Raw genomic sequence first — 21246 nt, forward strand, 5'->3', positions numbered from 1 at the left:
CATGTATCCTAAATTGCGTTTTAAGCTGTTTATTGGTTACTGCCACATAAAGGGTTGTATTTATAGTAAGATGATCACGCTTCAAATTATAGGACAACTGTAGAAAATCAAAATTAGAAACATGTTTTTACTTTGCAATTTTTCAACTTCCAAAATAATTTACACTTTTTTTTAATAAAAAATTTGTAAAAATAAATGAAGTTATTAAAATGTTTTACTTTAAAATATTTATTTTTGCTATTGATTTTTTTTTCAAGATTCAAGTAATATTTGTACTATATTTGACCATTTCCCCAATTTTGTATTTGTGGACAACACCCCTCATCATCCTCGGAAATTTGATGAAAACACGAGAGCACATGAGTTTGTGAAATAGCAATAAAGGGCCTATAATAGAAAATTAAAAGTGACTTGGGGTTACAAGGAAATCTGAAAAATTATATCGAAAATGTCTTTTTATGCCTTTTTACGTTTTTACGAGTTGGAAAAATATTTCTGAGGGGAGTAGGGTCAAACCCCCAATTTTTTTCCTTGATACGGCCTTGTTGGGAACCAATAGTAAGTTGTTCTTAGCCCTTGTAGTGTCGTTTAATAGACCTTGATCATTATTAGGCTTCGTTTTTTCTTTCAATTATAAAGGTTAGAATCACGGTCTCTATATTGAAATGATCCATGTCCTGTTTTTCAAAAAATGCATAAAATTCAAAATGTACCTGAAAATTTTAAATTAAGCTCAGTATTAAGAATACTTGTTTAGCTTTCGTCTAGGTTTCAGTAACTTATGCCTGGACATGAAATTATTTTAGGATGTAAATAACTCCGCTGTGATCTCCACATATATCTTGTATTTAGAAAAAAAAAACTTAAACAGGCATAATGTTGGACGAGCAGTTTTTCTGTGTACATAAATAAAAGATCTTAATGTTAGTTAAAGCAATTAATTTCGTGATTTGCTTTGACCTTCCCTGACCTTGTGCTCTCACCTCTTAGAGGTTTCCAGGATAGCTGAAGGGCAAGTTTGTTTATTCTCATATTGGTTTATACTTTGTTGAAATAGTTATCATATACTTTTATGCTACACCAGGAAAAATTTGTATTTGCGTTATTTTTGCTTTTAATTAAAAAAAACAAAAATAATAAAATTGCCTTCTCAATTTGGAAAAATACAAAAAGAAAATCATGTGACTACATCTGAAAAATCATCAGAAACCATCGGATATTATTCTAGATTAGATTATATAATATTATTTTACAGCCACGCAATAGGTGTAGTTAGCCTGCCTGCATTCAAGATTGTAAAAACACCTCAGCAGTGCAAGTAGAGTAACGTCATTTTCAGTTGAAACGATCACAAAAAAAGGACAAAGGCAACACACTATAGGCCCAACATAAGGATTTTAGGTGTATAGAAGTGGTATTAATCAGATAATCATGACATCATTAATCCAAAGATAAAAAGGGGAAAAATAATGACGTCACATTCAATTACACGCATAATAACAGCAGGGATCATGACGTCACTTTTACTATATAAGGTGATAACCCAAACTGTGACAGTTATTATAGCAAAATGTCTTATCAAGATCAGAAGCATATTATTCGTCCTAAAACAGTTACTATGTCTACGACAGTTCCTGGTAAGTTTAAGAGGAAACAAGATAATGCATGGATACCACCTCAAAGGCGGAAGGATGTAAACCAAACAAGTCTACCTGAAATTGTGTATCCCAGTAGCAAGAGTAACAGTTATTATAGAAAGATGTCTTATCAAATTAAGTATCACCAGTTTAACTCACTAGCTTGGTATAAGAACACAATTAGAAAAAGAAATTTTGATATATATTCAGCCAAAGTCAAAGAAATCTTGCAGCAGTTGTGTAAAGAGGACTTTGAAGACGTAATAGAACTTTTTTGCACAGAAGGCATAGAACATACAGCGTCCGCTGATGAAATGATCTACATTAACCTTCTCAAATCCATAAGAAATGATGTTAAGGCTGACTAAGACAAAGCAGTTCGACGGATGCTTAGAGGCTGTATACCTTAGATATCTTGGTCAAAAAAGTAAAAGGCAAATAATCTTTAAAAGACAACTGGAATCTTTCAAAAATGAAATGAATAAGGAGAAAACTACTCTAGAGCAAAAGGAGTCTCATGAATCACTAATGAGTAATTTTGAAGAAAACGTTTTGAGATTTTACGGCAATATTGTGAAGGAGAACCTCATTTGCAATGAATTCGGCAGAGCCATTGCCAAGTATCTTATTGATATGAAGCAAGATGTTGCAATTCGAAGGGCGTATATATTCTTTGAACATGCTGGAAAACAGTTCTTCGAGAACAATAAACAACAACTTCTTCGTATTCACAAATATAGAAAAGATTCTCAACTACCAAGTCGAGATAAATTTCGTTCGCAGGATTTGGTCGATCTTGTTGAATGCAAATGGAACACTGATCTAGGCCAGGATGATAGTGTCGATCTCGTAGTTAAGGAAGAACTTGTTCGTAAAATTGAATATTTCTAGGATCAGGATTAGGTCGATCTCGTTGAATGCAAATGGAACATTGATCTAGGCAAGGATGATAGTTTCGATCTCGTAGTTAACGAAGAACAAGTTCGCGAAATTGAATACATAAAGAATCTCGAGAAGCCAATTGTAATTGCTGCGATAGAGACCGATCACAAAATAGAAGAATGTGAAGGGCTTGTTGACGATTATATAAGAAAAAATTTCCAGAAGCGATTTGTAATCGATACTTAAAAATACATAATGAAATAAAAATTTATGAACAGCTCGTCAACACTGACATAGCAGCAAAGAGGGATGTCACAAATTTTCAAATATATTTAGACAGGGTTTGAAGAATTAAAAAAAAAGAAACTCAAAGTCTCGCTTACCTTAATTTTTTTCTTTTTCTTTCAGTAACTTCGTTTAGACGTATTTATAAACTTTGTTCACGAAATAAAGCGACTATTTTTGATTTTTCGTTACGCCTTGCGTCCTTGATTTAATTTTAAAGCGTTAAAGTTTGGGCATTTAAATTTTAAAACTTCATATTATCTTGAATATTATTTACACGTGTGGGATGGTTCCTTTGTTGTTGTTGTTTTTATTTCTTAATGACGGAGGTGCTCATAAAGGTACAAAAGTAATTCTGAAATAATCTGAGTACAAGGTGATGTCTTCTTTTTATTTAGGCGTTTATATAATTCTGGCTGTACGAAAGGTTGTACAAAACGTATTGTTCAATTCCACTTTTTTGGGCTATACTGAGAGTCAGGATGAGAGGACGAGGAGAAAGTCTGCGGTGGGCTGATGACAGATTTCCAAAAAAGGAAATTGTCGACCACCGGTCGAGTGCAAACCGGACGGACGGTTGTCCTGAGTTCGGGGGGGGAAGAGGTCAACAAGAAAGATTTATAGGAGACGGGAGATTCCGGGATGGGTGCAAAGAGGGAGCCGTTGAATATATTGGGACGGAGGAGGAGTGTAGGTAGCTGTGTTAGCCTCAGGTGGCTTGGTCCTGCGGTGAGCTGTTAGTAGTAGTAATTAGTAATATATGTGATTCTGTATAGGTATATTCAGTCTAGATTTAGCGAATTTTCACCAATATGTCCAGTAAAACTATTATTTTACGATCAAAGATCTCTAAACTATACCGGGCCAAACTTACAAAGGTAAAAGTAAATCTGAAAACTAATATCTTTCGCCGTGTTCATGCTGTTTTATTATTTTCCGAGTTGAAAAAACAGTGGGAGGGGGGGGTAAGCTCTTAATTCCCTCACCTTGATAAAGAATGGGGGTGAAACAATCCTAAGCTGTTTTTATCACTTTTAGTGTCGTTAAAATGTCCTTGATCCTTATTATGAGTAATTTTTTCGTTCAACTAGTTTATATTAAACTCATGGTATATGCATTGAAAATCACCCTTTTTTTCATAAAATTCATGTTTATAAAGTTATTACGATCAAAATTTTGAGAAAGCCATTTATCCAAAAAAAGTAAAATTGGTATGTAAATGCTGTTTTAATTATTTATATATGCTTAGATAGTTTCAAAATCTCCATTAATTCAAAAACATTCTGAAATTAAATAAGAAAAACATGTTTTATTTAAAAGAAAGTAAGGAGCGACATGAAAACTTAAAACGGACAGAAATTAGTCCGTATGTGGAAAAGGCTGTCCACTCCCCACCGCCTCGCTTTTTACACTACAGCTTGACGCTATCTCACAACTTTTTTTTTAAACAAAAAAAAACTTTTATTGAAAAGAATTAGTGTAAAGAGTGAGGCGTAGAGGAGGAGACTGTCCGATTCATTTACGGAATAATTTCAATCAAAAAAGAATATTTTTTCATGTGTAGAAGGTTAAAATGTCTCATGTTATCAAGTCCCATTCAGAATAATTATTATTAAATGCCGAAACTCAGCTAACGCTACGACTAGCTAATATTAAGTCAATTTATTTGTAAGATTTATCTGATTAGCTGTTTCTCGATAGAAACAGCTTTTTGTGGATAGTAATCTATCTTTTACCATCCTAATCAGCTCCCAGCTTTCTTAACTTGCTAAGATTGGGCAAGAAGAGCACCGTAATATACCCCAAAAGAATACTGGTTGTGTCTACGGAGAGCTTTTATCCATATCAATGCTTGTTTCTCTTTGTCCATAACTTCTTTATTTTTTGCAGTCAATTTTTTTTCCACCAAACAATTATTATGGATAACCTTCTTACACACTTGCTACCCCCCTAGCCTATCACATGGTGAAAGTATTTTTTAAGGTGTCACGGAGTATTATAGTAATCAATCCTTCGTCATCCTGACCAGCTTTAAGCTTTTACAATTTTCTAAGATAGGGTAAAAAGAGCACCATCCCCAGCATACTGGGGGTGCTTTTGAAAATTTATAGTTGATAATTTTTTGCATATTTAGACCCAGCAAAAAAAAAATAGATTATATTAATGTATTGTATATATTGTAATCAGAACTTTGTTATTCAGAGTTCTCGCTTCTATTGGCAAGGTATGAAATTCAAGTATGAAAGCGGAATTTTAGAGGCTTCAGCTCCCCCTCCTCCCTCCCCGGTCTCTATGCACCAAAATACCTTCTTCTACATAACAACGGATGTGTAATTATACACCAAAGTACATAATTTTTGAACATTTGTCTATTCATTGTTTATTTTGTATAGGCTACGTGTCTTTAGGAAGAAATGTACTCCCTCCAACATCACGACTTCTGAAACTGGGAAGTCAAATAGATAGCTCTCTAGTAGTTCTATGATTCATAGTTTTATAATTTTCACTAGAGAGCTTTTCGTGCCAAATTTCTTGTTTTTTAAAGCAAAATTGAATTAGAACTTAAAGTGTTTTGTTTCACTGAGCGCTCTCTAAATATTTTAGGATCACGGGTTCTTTACAATCCTACCTGAGAAGCATTAAATAAAAAAAAAACTTTTTCAACTGAGAGTAAGGAGAAACATTAAAACTTAAAACAAACAGTAATTATTAAGAATGGGGGGGGGTGGTGATCCACCTCAACACCGCGATTTTTAATCTAAATTTTTCTAATAACTTTATAAAAAGATTATTATTGATCTTAATTTTTTTTTTGAATAAAAAAAGGGTTTATTCATTAAAAATAAACATAGCAAAACCTGAAGCAAAGCTTGTTTATGCAAATAATCACCCCACTAGGCCTATATAGAACTTACCTAGAGAAAGATGACGACAAATTGAACGAACCTTGTGTTTCAGCAGTCGTTCTTAAGGAATTGGGAAAAAATTCAGACTTTATCGTAAAGAGCAAGGTGTTGAAGAGAGCAACCCCCCTCATAAAAGTAATAATTTCGGTTCATTTTAAGCTTTATTGCTGCTCCTTACTTTCAGTTTAAAAAATTTTTTTTTATTTAATTTCTGATCGTTTTTCTAAGTAAAACCAGGAAATCTGGCTCCACCTCCAAGAAAAAATCCCTCCTCCCAACGGATATATTCTCTAGACAATACAGTCTTGGTGAAAATTTACCCCGGACAATCTCCACGCGTAAAATTGAGTCAGCAAAGAGAAGGTGAGACATAAGAAGCATTTTGCATAGGAATTCTGGCAAATTCCCCCAGTGTAAATATGTCAGGTAGAACCTGGTAAATTGAAGTTTCACGGTAAATCAGGACCAGAAATATAATTAAGTATCTCATAAGTGGTGGCCGGCGTTTAACCCCCCCCCGGAAGATACCCCCGCGGAAAATACTCCCCGAAAAATACCCCCCCTCCTCCCGTGGAAAATAAGGCTTTCCAAATTTGAGAATTTTATTTGAGTTTTATTTTTTTATTTCCGGAATTTTGGTACTTGTGTATTATGCACCACTCACTCGAGAATACACCACGTAAAACTCGAGATTAAATTCTGTGTCTTCGTTAGTTTTTTTCAGCTTAGCGCGAGACAACCCCACGGGAAGTGACAGAATATTTGGGTAAAATATAATGTGGGCTTTATTTGCTCACAGAAGGGGGGAGGGTAAATAAATTGGACAGTTGGAAGTCAGAAAACAATTCTTTCTAGTTATGGCCACTAAAAAATTACAGAAGAATAGCGAGGCATCTAGAAATTTTTTTAATTAAAAAAAAAAAAAAATCCTAGTATAAAGTAAATGTAATGTTTCATTGAAGTGTTTTTTTCCAGGTGTTGAGTGTTTTTTTTCCAATGACCGTTTTTCCAAGTATTAAGTAGTATTATTAGGTTAATGTTTTGCTTCATTTAAGTGTTATTTGATGATCGCTGATCAAAGTATTTTATTTGTGCCTTTAATTTATGTTTTTTACTATTAGAGATGCCTTATTGACTCCCACGGGGTACCCCTGCTGCCACCTACAACTTTTTTTTACATAATTCATGTCTGTTTGTTGTCAGTGAGAATAAAAAAACCAGAATTTTCTCACTTTTATGAATGTTTCTTGGACGGTTATTTGTGTTGGTTATTTTATTTGATGTTTTTCATGGATGTCAACAGCAATTTATGTGTGTTTTATGATTTTTGTCAGTGAGAATGAAAAATCAGTATTTTTCTCACTTTGATGGATTATCGAGTCTAACGGGGACAGGGTCATTGACCTCTTTTTCCTAGTTCTTGCTGCTGTTTTGGCCAATTGCCCGCTAGGGGATAATGTTATGATCGAGAAATAGGAAACAGTATTTGTTGTTGTTGTTGTTGTAAGTGCATGCTCAAGGCAAATGTTTTGAGTTTCCAGAAATAGGAAACAGTATTTGTTGATGTTGTTGTTGTAAGTGTATGCTCGAGGCAAATTCAACCAAACGCCATTGAAACAATTCTCAAAGAATTGTTTTTTAAATCTTAGCGATGAGTTGTTTTAGCAAGGGAATCAGGTTTCTTAGTAATTTGAAATGTGTCAGCGCAGAGATGCCAAAAACAAAATGAACAGGCTGAAATTACGTTTAGGGATTATTTGGGTGAAACTGTTTTAGACATTTCATGGAATTATTTTGGCGAAACAGTTAGAGACATTTTAAAAGATGATTTAAAAGATGATTTTAGAAGAGGATATGAGGGTGAAACTCTGTGGTCGTTATAATACACAAGTTCTATTTGAACAGTGTTGTGAGGTCCCCTACCACATTCCCAAAGGTTTCTGATCCCCCCAACCCAACCCCAAAGGAAGCCCCCGGTCCTCAAAGGTTCTCCGGGCTCCCAAAGGACCTTCGTCGCCCGAAAGGCTCCTGTGCCCCCATTTTAATACTTTTTTAAGGCTTTATTATATATTTTCAGAACAAATTATTATTTTAGGGAATTATTTCGGTGAAACAGTTAGAGACATTTTAAGAGATGATTTTTGAAGAGATTTTGGAAGAAGATTTGAGGCTGAAACTCTGTGGTCGTTATAATACACAAGTTCCATTTGAACAGTGTCGTGAGGTCCTCTACCCCAATCCCAAAGGGTTCTGATTCCCTTACCCCAATCCCGAAGGAAGCCCCCGGTCCTCAAAGGTTCCCCAAGCTCCCAAAGGACCACCCGGCCCTCAAGGGCCCCCCGACCCACAAAGGCCCTCCCTGGGCCCCATCTTTCGTTATTGTGTGTTGTCTGAAACCTATGATTTGGGTTGAATGGGTTGCTATTTTTGACTTTTCTGAGTTGGATTTCTTAGTCTTTCATAGGTATATGCTGTCTGAAACCTTTGATTTGGGATGGGTGATTTGCTATTTTTGACTTTTCTGAGCTGGATTTCTCACCCTTTCATAGGTGTGTGTTATCAGAAAATTATGATTTGGGATGTGTAGTTTGCTAGTTGGACTTTTCAGAGCTAGGATTCTTAGTCTCTCATAGGCGTTTGTTGTCTGAAACCTATAGTTTGGGATGAATAGTTTGCCATTTCAGGCTTTTATGAGCTAAGTTTCCTAGTATTTTCCTAAGTTTCCTAGTATTTCGTAGGTGTGTGTTGTCTGAAACTTATGATTTGGGATATGTAAATTACTATTTCGGGCTTTTCTGAGCTAGATTTCTTAGTCTTTCGTTGGTGTGTATTGTCTGAAACCTATGATTTGGGATGGGTGGATTGCTATTTTGACTTTTATGAGCTAGGTTTCCTAGTATTTCGTGATTTGGGAATGAGTGGTTTGCTATTTTTGACTTTTCTGAGCTAGACTTCTTAGCCTTTCATAGGTGTGTGCTTTCAGAAAATTATGATTTGGGAGGTGTATTTCGCTTTTTGGACTTTTCAGAGCTAGAATTCTTAGTCCCTCATAGGTGTTTGTTTTCTGAAACTTCTAGTTTGGGATGAGTAGTTGGCTATTTCAGGCTATTCTGAGCTAAGGTTTCTTAGTATTTTATAGGTGAATGTTGTCTGAAACTTATGATTTGGGAAATGTAAATTACTATTTCGAGCTTTTCTGAGTTGGATTTCTTAGTCTTTCATAGGTATATGTTGTCTGAAACCTATGATTTGGGATGGGTGGTTTGCTATTTTTGACTTTTCTGAGCTGGATTTCTTACCCTTTCATAGGTGTGTGTTGTCAGAAAATTATGATTTGGGATGTGTAGTTTGCTAGTTGGACTTTCCAGAGCTAGGATTCTTAGTCTCTCATAGACGTTTGTTGTTTCAGGCTTTTATGAGCTAGGTTTCCTAGCATTACGTAGGTGTGTGTTGTCTGAAACTTATGATTTGGTATATGTAAATTACTATTTCGAGCTTTTCTGAGCTAGATTTCTTAGTCTTTCGTTGATGTGTGTTGACTGAAACCTATGATTTGGGATGGGTGGACTGCTATTTTTGACTTTTCTGAGCGGGATTTCTCAGTCGTTCATAGGTGAGTGTTGTCTATAACTTATTATTTGGGATGGTTAATTTGCTATTTCTGGCTTTTATTAGCTAGGTTTCCTAGCGTTTCATAGGTGTGTGTTGTCAGAAAATTATGATTTGGGATGTGTAGTTTGCTATTTGGACTTTTCAGAGCTAGGATTCTTAGTCCATCATAGTTGTTTGGTGTCTGAAACCAATATTTTTGGATGAGTATTTTGCTATTTCAGGCTTTTGTGAGCTAGGTTTCTTAGCCTTTCGTAGGTGTGTGTTGACTGAAACTTATGATTTGGGATATGTAAATTACTATTTCGGGCTTTTCTAAGCTAGATTTCTTAGTCTTTCGTTGGTGTGTGTTGTCTGAAACCTATGATTTGGGATGTGTGGGCATCTATTTTTTGACTTTTCTTAGCTGGTTTTCTTAGCCTTTCATAGGTGTGTGTTGTCAGAAACATATGATTTGGGATGTGTGGTTTGCTATTTTTGACTTTCCAGAGCTAGATTTCTTAGCCTGTCATAGGTGTGTGTTGTCAGAAAATTATGATTTGGAATGTGTAGTTTGCTTTTTGGACTTTTCAGAGCTATGATTGTTCGTCTCTCATAGGCGTTTGTTGTCTGAAACTTCTAGGTATGGGATGAATAGATTGCTATTTCAGGCTTTTCTAAGCTAAGGTTTCCTAGTATTTCGTAGGTGAACGTTGTCTGAAACTTATGATTTGGGATATGTAAATTACTATTTCGGGCTTTTCTAAGCTAGATTTCTTAGTCTTTCGTTAGTGTGTGTTGTCTGAAACCTATGATTTGGGATGGGTGGATTGCTATTTTTGACTTTTCTGAGCTGGATTTCTTAGCCTTTCATAGGCGTGTGTTGTCTGAAACCTATTATTTGGGATGGTTAATTTGCTATTTTTGACTTTTCTGAGCTACGTTTCTCAGCCTTTCATAGGTGTGTGCTGTCAGAAAACTATGATTTGGGATTTGTAGTTAGTTTTTTGGACTTTTCAGAGCTAGGATTCTTAGTCCCTTATAGATGTTTGTTGTCTGAAACCTATAGTTTGGGATGAGTAGTTTGCTATTTCAGGCTTTTCTGAGCTAAGGTTTCTTAGTATTTCGTAGGTGTGTGTTGTCTGAAACTTGTGATTTGAGGTGTCTAATTTGCTATTTCCAACTTTTCATAACCAGATTTCTTAGTCTTTCGTAGGTGTGTGTTTTCTGAAACCTATGATTTGGGTTGTGTGGGTTGCAATTTTTGACTTTTCTGAGCTGGATTTCTTAGCCTTTCGTAGGGGTGTGTTGACTGAAACCTATGATTTGGGATGAGTGGTTTGTTATTTTTGACTTTTCTGAGCTAGATTTCTTAGCCTTTCATAGGTATATGCTTTCAGAAAACTATGATTTGGGAGGTGTAGTTTACTTTTTGGACTTTTCAGAGCTAGGATGCATAGTCTATCATAGGTGTTTGTTATCTGAAACTTCTAGTTTGAGATGAGTAGTTGGCTATTTCAGGCTTTTCTGAGCTAAGGTTTCTTAGTATTTCATAGGTGAATGTTGTCTGAAACTTATGATTTGGGATATGTAAATTACTATTTCGGGCTTTTCTAAGCTAGATTTCTTGTCTTTCGTTGGAGTGTGTTGTCTGAAACCTATGATTTGGGTTGTGTGGGTTGCTATTTTTTTACTTTTCTGAGCTGGATTTCTTAGCCTTTCATAGGTGTGTGTTGACTAAAAATTATGATTTGGGATTTGTTGTTTGCTTTTTGGACTTTTCTGAGCTAGGATTCCTAGGTCCTCATAGGTGTTTGTTGTCTGAAACCAACAGTTTGGGATGAGTAGTTGGCTATTTCAGGCTTTTCTGAGCTAAGGTTTCTTAGTATTTTGTTGGTGTGTGTTGTCTGAAACTTATGATTTGAGGTGTGTAATTTGCTATTTCCGACCTGATCAATTCTATTCCCCCAAAATAATATAAAAAGTTTTCACTTCAGTTCAGATTTTTCTCAATGAGATGAAAAAATTTGAAATACTGTTCCAAATTTTTCAAAGAAGATAGAAAAGTTCAAGTTCTCTTCTGAATTTTACCAAAGAACACAATTCAATTCTAATTTCTCCAGAGAAAATAAAAAGCTTCCACTTCAGTTTTTAGTTCACTAAGACATAAAAATTTAAAGTTTAGTTCAAATTTTTCCGTAGAAGATAGGAAAAGTTATACTATGATTTGTGATTATTTTCGATGAAGATAAAAAGTTTCACTTTAATTCTAAATTTTCTTAAATTCAGTTTCGACTTTTCTCAAAGAGATGAAAAAATTTGAAATACTGTTCCAAAATTTTCATAGAAGATAGAAAAGTTCAAGTTCTCTTTTGAATTTTACCAAAGAACACAATTCAATTCTAATTTCTCTAGAGAAAATAAGAATCTTCCACTTCAGTTTCAAGTTCACCAAGACAAAAAAAAATATAAAGTTCACTTCTAAATTTTTCCGTAGAAGATAGAAAAAGTTATACTATGATTGTGATTATTTTCCATGAAGATAAAAAGTTTCATTTTAATTCTAAATTTTCTTAAATTCAATTCCGATCTTTCTCAAAGAGATGAAAAAATTTAAGGTTTTGTTCCAAATATTTTCCCAGAAGAAGAAAAGTTCAACTTCAATTCTGAATTTTCAAAATGAAAAAGAAATAAGTTATTGATCAAATCTATTTTCCCAAAATAATATAAAAATTTCCACTTCAGTTCAGATTTTTTCTCAAAGAGATGAAGAAATTTAAAGTTCTGTTCCAAGTTTTTCATAGAAGATAGGAACAGTTATACTTTGATCGTGAATATTCAAGTTCTATTCTGAATTTTACCGAAGAACACAATTCAATTCTTATTTCCCCAATAAAAAATTTAAAGTTCAGTTCTAAATTTTTCCATAGAAGATAGAAAAAGTTACATTATGATTGTGATTATTTTCCATGAAGATAAAAAGTTCCACTTTAATTATAAATTTTCTTAAATTCAGTTCCGACTTTTCTCAAAGAGATGAAAAAATTTAAAGTTCTGTTCCAAATTTTTCATAGAAGATAGGAAAAGTTAAACTTTGATTGTGAATATTCTTCATGAAGATATGGAGCTCCACTTTAATTCTGGCTCCACTTTAATTGTGAGTTTTCTCGAAGAACTGCAAAATGTACAAGTTCTATTCTAAATTTTCTTAGAGAAGAGAAAAAAAGTTAGCTCAATTCTGAAACTTACCAATGAAAATGAATAAGCTTCCTTTTCAGTTCCTAATTTCTCAAAGATATTAAAAATTTAAAGTTCAATTCTAAATTTTTCCATAGAATATAGGAATGGCTATACTATGATTGTGATTATTTACCATGAAGATAAAAGTTTCACTTTATTTCTAATTTTTCTTAAATTCAGTTCATTCATCTAACCTCCTTAAACAATAGGCTAGGATAGGTTAGGTATAAATAAATAATAGTAAATAATTAGAAACATTTCTCCATGTTTAAGTTAGGTTAGGTTAGGTTAACTTATCATGAGCGCTCATGATAACTTATCATAGGTAAGCTAAGCTAACCTAACTTAAACATGGATAATGTTTCTAATTATTTACTAATATTTATTTATGCCTAACCTAACCTAGCCTATTGTTTATGGTGGTTAGATTAATGAACTGAATTTAAGAAAAATTAGAAATAAAGTGAAACTTTTTATCTTCATGGTAAATAATCACAATCATAGTATAGCCATTCCTATCTTCTATGGAAAAATTTAGAATTGAACTTTAAATTTTTTATGTCTTTGAAAAATTAGGAAGTGAAATTAAAGCTTATTCATTTTCATTGGTAAATTTCAGAATTGAGCTAACTTTTTTTTCTCTTCTCTAAGAAAATTCAGAAGAAAGCTTGTATATTTTACAGTTCTTCGAGAAAACTCAGAATTAAAACGGAGACAGAATTAAAGCGGAGCTCCATATCTTCATGAAGAATATTCACAATCAAAGTATAACTTTTCCTCTCTTCTATGAAAAATTTGGAACCGAACTTTAAATTTTTTCATCTCTTTGAGAAAAGTCGGAACTGAATTTAAGAAAATTTATAATTAAAGTGAAACTATTTATCTTCATGGAAAATAATCACAATCATAATATAACTTTTTCTATCTTCTATGGAAAAATTTAGAACTGAACTTTAAATTTTTTATTGGGAAATTAGAATTGAATTGTGTTCTTTGGTAAAATTCATAATAGAACTTGAATATTCTCGATCAAAGTATAACTTTTCCTATCTTCTATGAAAAATTTGGAACAGAACTTTAAATTTCTTCATCTCTTTGAGAAAAAAATTTGAACTGTAGTGGAAATTTTTATATTATTTTGGGAAATTAGATTTGATCAATCATTTATTTTATTTTTATTGAGAAAATTCAGAATCGAAGTTGAACTTTTCTTCTTCCGGGAAAATATTTGGAACAGAACTTTAATTTTTTCATCTCTTTGAGAAAGGTTGGAATTGAATTTAAGAAAATTTAGAAATAAAGTCAAACTTTTTATCTTCATGGAAAATAATCACAATCATAGTATAACTTTTCCTATCTTCTACGGAAAAATTTAGAAGTGAACTTTATATTTTTTGTGTCTTGGTGAACTTGAAACTTAAGTGGAAGATTCTTATTTTCTCTAGAGAAATTAGAATTGAATTTTGTGCTTTGGTAAAATTCAAAAGAAAACTTGAACTTTTCTATCTTCTATGAAAAATTTTGAACAGTATTTTAAATTGTTTCATCTCTTTGAAAAAAGTCGGAACTGAATTTAAGAAAATTTAGAATTAAAGTGAAACTTATTTTTATGTTCATGGAAAATAATCACAAATCATACCATAACTTTTCCTATCTTCTACGAAAAATTTTTAACTAAATTTTAAATTTTTATGTCTTAGTGAACTTAAAACTGAAGTGGAAGCTTTTTATTTTCTCTGGAGAAATTAGAATTGAATTGTGTTCTTTAGTAAAATTCAGAAGAGAACTTGAACTTTTCCATCTTCTTTGAAAAATTTGGAAAAGTATTTTAAATGTTTTCATCTTATTGAGAAAAATCTGAACTGAAGTGGAAACGTTTTATATTATTTTTGGGGAATAGAATTGATCATGTCGGAATTAGCAAATTGCGCACCTCAAATCATATGTTTCAGACACCACATATCTACGAAACACTAAGAAACCTTAGATCAAAAAAGCCTGAAATAGCCAAATACTCATCCCAAACTGTAGGTTTCAGACAACAAACACCTATAAAGGACTAAGAATCCTAGCTCTGAAAAGTCCAAAAAGCAAACTACAAATCCCAAATCATAATTTTCTGACAGCACACACCTATCAAAGGCTAAGAGATCTAGCTCAGAAAAGTCAACCACTCACCCCAAATCATAGGTTTCAGTCAACAAACACCTATGAAAGGCTAAGAAATCCAATTCAGAAAAGTAAAAAAATAGCAACCCACACATCCCAAATCATAGGTTTCAGACAACACACACCAACGAAAGACAAGAAATCTAGCTTAGAAAAGCCCAAAAAAGTAATTTACATATCCCAAATCATAAGTACTAAGAAACCTTAGCTCAGAAAAGCCTGAAATAGCCAACTACTCATCCCAAACTAGAAGTTTCAGACAACAAACACCTATGATGGACTATGAATCCTTGCTCTGAAAAGTCCAAAAAGTAAACTACACCTCCCAAATCATAATTTTCTGAAAGCACACACCTATGAAAGGCTAAGAAATCTAGCTCCGAAAAGTCAAAAATAGCAAACCACTCCTCCCAAATCATTGATTTCAGTCAACACACCCCTACGAAAGGCTAAGAAATCCAGCTCAGAAAATTCAAAAAATAGCAACCCACACAATCCAAATCATAGGTTTCAGAAAACACACACCTACGGGAGACTAAGAAATCTGGCTATGAAAAGTCGGAAATAACAAATTAGACACCTCAAATCATAAGTTTCAGACAACACTCACCTACGAAATACTAAGAAACCTTAGCTAAGAAAAGCATGAAATAGCAAACTACTCATCCCAAACTATAGGTTTCAGACAACAAACATCTAAAAGGGACTAAGAATCCTAGCTCTGAAAAGTCCAAAAAACTAACTACAAATCCCAAATCATAGTTTTCTGACAGCACACACCGATGAAAGGCTAAGAAACTTAGCTCAGAAAAGTCAAAAAGAGCAAATTAACCATCCCAAATCATAGGTTTCAGACAGCACACACCTATGAAAGGCTAAGAAATCAAGCTCAGAAAAGTCAAAAATAGCAATTCACCCATCCCAAATCATAGATTTCAGACAACACACACCAACGAAAGACTAAGAAATCTAGCTTAGAAAAGCCCGAGATAGTAATTTACATATTCCAAATCATAAGTTTCAGACAACATTTACCAACGAAAGACTAAGAAATCTTAGCTCAGAAAAGCCCGAAAAAGCAAACTATTCATCCCAAACTAGAAGTTTCAGACAACAAATGCCTATGAGAGACTAAGAGTCATAGCTCTGAAAAGTCCAAAAAGCAAACTACACATCCCAAATCATAATTTTCTGACAACACAGACCTATGAAAGGCTAAGAGATCTAGCTCAGAAAAGTCAAAAATCGCAAACCACTCATTCCAAATCATATGTTTCAGTCAACACACACCTATGAAAGGCTAAGAAACCAGCTCAGAAAAGTCAAAAAATAGCAACCCACACATCCCAAATCATAGGTTTCAGACAACACACACCAACGGAAGACTAAGAAATCTAGCTTAGAAAAGCCCGAAATAGTAATTTACATATCCCAAATCATGAGTTTCAGTCAACACACACCTATGAAAGGCTAAGAAACCTAGCTCATAAAAGCCTGAAATAGCAAACTACTCATCCCAAACTATTGGTATCGGACAAAAAACTCCTATGATGGACTAAGAATCCTAGCTTTGAAAAGTCCAAATAGCAAACTACACATCCCAAATCATAATTTTCTGACAACACACACCTATGAAAGGCTATGAAACCTAGCTAATAAAAGCTGGAAATAGCAAATTAACCATCCCAAATCATAAGTTTCAGACAAAACTCACCTATCAACGGCTAAGAAATCCAGCTCAGAAAAGTCAAAAATAGCAATCCACCCATCCCAAATCATAGGTTTCAGACAACACACATCAACGAAAGACTAAGAAATCTAGCTCAGAAAAGCCCGAAAAAGTAAACTATTCATCCCAAACTAGAAGTTTCAGACAACAAATGCCTATGAGAGACTAATAGTCATAGCTCTGAAAAGTCCAAAAAGCAAACTACACATCCCAAATCATAATTTTCTGACAACACAGACCTATGAAAGGCTAAGAGATCTAGCTCAGAAAAGTCAAAAATCGCAAACCACTCATTTCAAATCATATGTTTCAGTCAACACACACCTATGAAAGGCTAAGAAACCAGCTCAGAAAAGTCAAAAAATAGCAACCAACACATCCCAAATCATAGGTTTCAAACAACACACACCAACGGTAGACTAAGAAATCTAGCTTAGAAAAGCCCGAAATAGTAATTTACATATCCCAAATCATGAGTTTCAGTCAACACACCTACGAAAGGCTAAGAAACCTAGCTCATAAAAGCCTGAAATAGCAAACTACTCATCCCAAACTATTGGTTTCAGACAACAAACACCTATGATGGACTAAGAATCCTAGCTCTGAAAAGTCCAAATAGCAAACTGCACATCCCAAATCATAATTTTCTGACAACACACACCTATGAAAGGCTATGAAACCTAGCTAATAAAAGCTGGAAATAGCAAATTAACCATCCCAAATCATAAGTTTCAGACAACACACACCTATGAAGGACTAAGAAATCCAGATTAGAAAAGTGAAAAATAGCAATCCACCCATCCCAAATAGTAATTTTCTGGCAACACACACGTATGAAAGGCTAAGAAACCTAGCTAATAAAATCATGAAATAGCGAATTAACCATCCCAAATCATAAGTTTCAGACAACACACACCTACGAACTACAAGGAAACCTAGCTCATAAAAGTCAAAAATAGCAATCCACCCATCCCAAATCATAGGTTTCAGACAACACGCACCAGCGAAAGACTAAGAAATCTAGCTCAGAAAAGCCCAAAATAGTAATTTACATTCCCCAAATCATAAGTTTCAGACAACACACAACTACAAAATACTAGGAAACCTAGCTCATAAAAGCCTGAAATAGCAAACTACTCATCCCAAACTATAGGTTTCAGACAACAAACGCCAATGATGGACTAAGAATCCTAGCCCTGATAAGTCCAAAAAGCAAACTACGAATCCCAAGTTATAATTTTCTGACAACACACACCTATAAACGGCTAAGAAACCTAGCTCGGAAAAGTCAAAATAGCAAATTAACCATCCCAAATCTATGGTTTCAGACATCACACGCCTATGAAAGGCTAAGAAATCCAGCTCAGAAAAGTCCAAAATAGCAATTCACCCATCCCAAATCATAGGTTTTAGACAACACACACCAACGAAAGACTAAGACATCTAGCTTAGAAAAGCCCGAAATAGTAATTTACATAATCCAAATCCAGCTCAGAAAAGCTAAGAAATCCAGCTCAGAAAAGTAAAAATATAGCAACCCACACATCCCAAATCATAGGTTTCAGACAACAGACACCGAGGAAAGACTATGAAATCTAGCTCAGAAAAGCCCGAAATAGTAATTTAAATAACCCAAATCATAAGTTTCATACGACGCGCCCCTACAAAAATCCAAGAAACTTAGCTCATAAAAGCCTGAAATAGCAAACTATACATCCCAAACCATATGTTTCAGACAAGAAACACCTATGAGAGACTAAGAATCCTAGCTCTGAAAAGTCCAAATAGCCAACTACACATCCCAAATCATAATTTTCTGACAACACACACCTATGAAAGGCTAAGAAACCTAGCTAATAAAAGCCGGAACACATACCTATAAAAGACTAAGAGATCCAACTCAGAAAAATTAAAAATAGCAACCCATACACCCCAAATCATAGGTTTCAGACAACACACAGCAACGAAAGATGGGGCCCGGGGAGGGCGTGTGACTGTGTGGGGGGGCCGTTGTGGGCGGGGTGGTCGTTTAGGAGTCTGGGGGACCTTTGACGACAAGGGGCTTCGTTCGGGGTTGGGTTTGGGGTATCGGAACCGTCGGGGTTGGGGTAGAGGACCTCACGACCCTCTTCCAATGGAACTTGTGTATTATAACGACCATAGAGTTTCACCCTCAAATTCTCTTCTAAAATCTCTTCAAAAATCATCTTTTAAAATGTCTCTAACTGTTTCGCCGAAATAATTCCCTAAAGTAATAATTTGTTCTGAAAATATATAATAAAGCCTTAAAAAAGCATTAAAATGGGGGCTTAGGAGCCTTTGGGGCTCCGTGGGTCCTTTGGGAGCCTGGAGAATCTTTCAGGACCGGGGACTTCCTTCGGGGTTGGGGTGGGGGAATCGGAACCCTTTGGGGTTGTGGTAGGGAACCTCACAACACTGTTCAAATGGAACTTGTGTATTATAACGACAACAGAGTTTCACCCTCAAATCCTCTTCTAAAATCATCTTTTAAATCATCTTTTAAAATGTCTCTAACTGTTTTGCCAAAATAATTCCATAAAATGTCTAAAACGGTTTCGCCCAAATAATCCCTAAACGTAATTTCAGCGTGTTTCTTATGTTTTTGGCATCTCTTCGCTGACACATTTTAAATTACTAAGAAATCTGATTCACCCGCTAAGACAAATCATCACTAAGAAGTTTATTTGAGAATTTTTTCCATGACATTTTGTTGAATTTTCCTCGCGAATACACTTACAACAACAATATAAACAAATACATTTTCCTTTTTCTGGAGACTCATAACATTTGCCTTGAGCATGCACTTTAAACAACAACACCAACAGCAAATACTGTTTTCTATTTCGAGATCATAACATTCTCCCCTAGCGAGCAATTGGCCAAAACAACAGCAAGATCTAGGAAAAAGAGGTCAATGACCCTGTCCTCGTTAGAATCGATAATCCATCAAAGTGAGAAAAATACTGTTTTTTAATTCTCACAGCAGAAAAATCATAAAACACAAAAAAATTGCTGTTGACATCCATGAAAAACATCAAATAAAATGACAAACACAAATAACCGTCCAAGAAACATCCATAAAAGTGAGAAAATTCCTGTTTTTTCATTCTCACTGATAACAAACAGACATGAATAAAGTAAAAAAAGTTGTAGGTGGCAGTAGGGGTGCCCCGTGGGAGTCAATAAGGCATCACTACTTTTACTATGTTCATGGCCGTATATTTAGATTTAAAATACACTTCTCTATCTATCTATCTAATACACAGAATGCTTTTACTAAACACATTTTGCATGGAGACCTGTTATACTTTACCAATCCCCCCACTGCAACCCCCCCTCTGCCCATATCACGCATATATTTTTGTCTACCTAAAATAATTAAAAAAAGAAGAAAATGTCTGGTTATAAAATTCTAAACATAGAAAATTTGATTGTGTTGTTCATAATACAAGTGTATCACAAGTCCTCCCCCTACTGAAATCAAAAAACAATATAAAACCAACCAAACAAAAATTTCGAATCCATTAATTTCAAGGGGCGGGGGGAGGTAAACCCCATTGAATCTCAAAAGTATCTCACTGGAATACTAACACAAAAAACAATACAAAAATGATTTATTTTGAGAAAATCTTCTAATAAACAAAAAGAATGTATACACAAAACAACTGGGTCATCATCCAAATTCAGAGTTAAACTGAACCAAGTCCACAAAATTCACCATCAAAATGACAGCTGTGAAGATAGCAGATAGAACCCATGTAATTTTATTTTTTTAGGAACGCTTAAAATAATTTGAGCCTAGTTTAAGTAGTTACCCCTATTTGGAGTGGCGGGAGGCAATTGCGCCCTATATTTTTAAAAACAACTTTTCATACAAAAAAAGCAGTTTTCTCTTTAAATCCCTGTTCACACTCTCCCCTCCTCCCTCCATGCTCCTCCTAGGATTCAGTTGGACAAATCGACGATTTCACCAAGCAGCAAAATCACTGCCATCCCCTTTTTTAAGCATTGCTATTGCATTTTCTTGTAACTTCTCATGAAAGAAAAGATAAATCCCTGCCCCTCACCCTTACATTTTTGTGAAAGGGCACCACTGAAATTAATCCACATAGGGATTGTTTTTATGACTATTGAGGAAATCACAGATTTAGTGCCTTTGTCAATAATGAAAATTTTCTATATGAAGTTTGCAGTTGGCGCGACTCGAACACCTGAAAATTAGGCAGAGAATATGCTTCTGAACTATGGTGCCATGAACAGCATAGCCAAGCTCAAAGCACCGCCAATCTGTTTGATAATTCAACCTTTTTTTTTTTTTTTTTTTTTTTTTTTTGCAACAGATAACTTGATTCTGCGTAATACAAACCTGCAAATTTGAATACATAATTGATTATCTCTAGGAAATGAAAAATTAAAATCGCTGCATGAAAATGAACGTGTAGTCATGGAGAGTCTTGATCTAGGGGAGTAGAATCAAAGAAACGGTTTCTAAAGGTAATGTACCTTTTTAAGGTAAAATTACATTTCTAAAGTAAAGGTAATTAATTAAATGCCAAAAGTGGATCAAATCCGGTTTTCTTTGTTTTTTGCAGGAAAGAATGAATTAAAACATATGTACATATTTCGCTGGAAACAATCTAAACTAAAATAAATGTCTTACAAAAAAAAACATCTTTTTAAGCCAACTTTTAAAGAAGTTTAAAATGTAATGAATTTAACTTTTATAATGAAAAAATCTAAAGTACAAAAGCTAAATCCAGAAGAAAATTTTTATATTAAAACTATTTAC

At 34.3% G+C, this 21246-nt stretch overlaps 1 protein-coding gene across 1 annotated transcript in view; it reads right to left on the bottom strand.

The window, feature by feature from the left end:
* Nucleotides 1-21246, bottom strand: part of LOC148945197 (uncharacterized) — a 350765-nt gene that overhangs the window by 281084 nt on the left and 48435 nt on the right. The window lies entirely within an intron of this gene.

The sequence above is a fragment of the Artemia sp. Qi Xiang Cuo genome, chromosome 13, assembly GCF_049724085.1.
Source record: "Artemia sp. Qi Xiang Cuo chromosome 13, ASM4972408v1, whole genome shotgun sequence".
NCBI lineage: Eukaryota > Metazoa > Arthropoda > Branchiopoda > Anostraca > Artemiidae > Artemia > Artemia sp. Qi Xiang Cuo.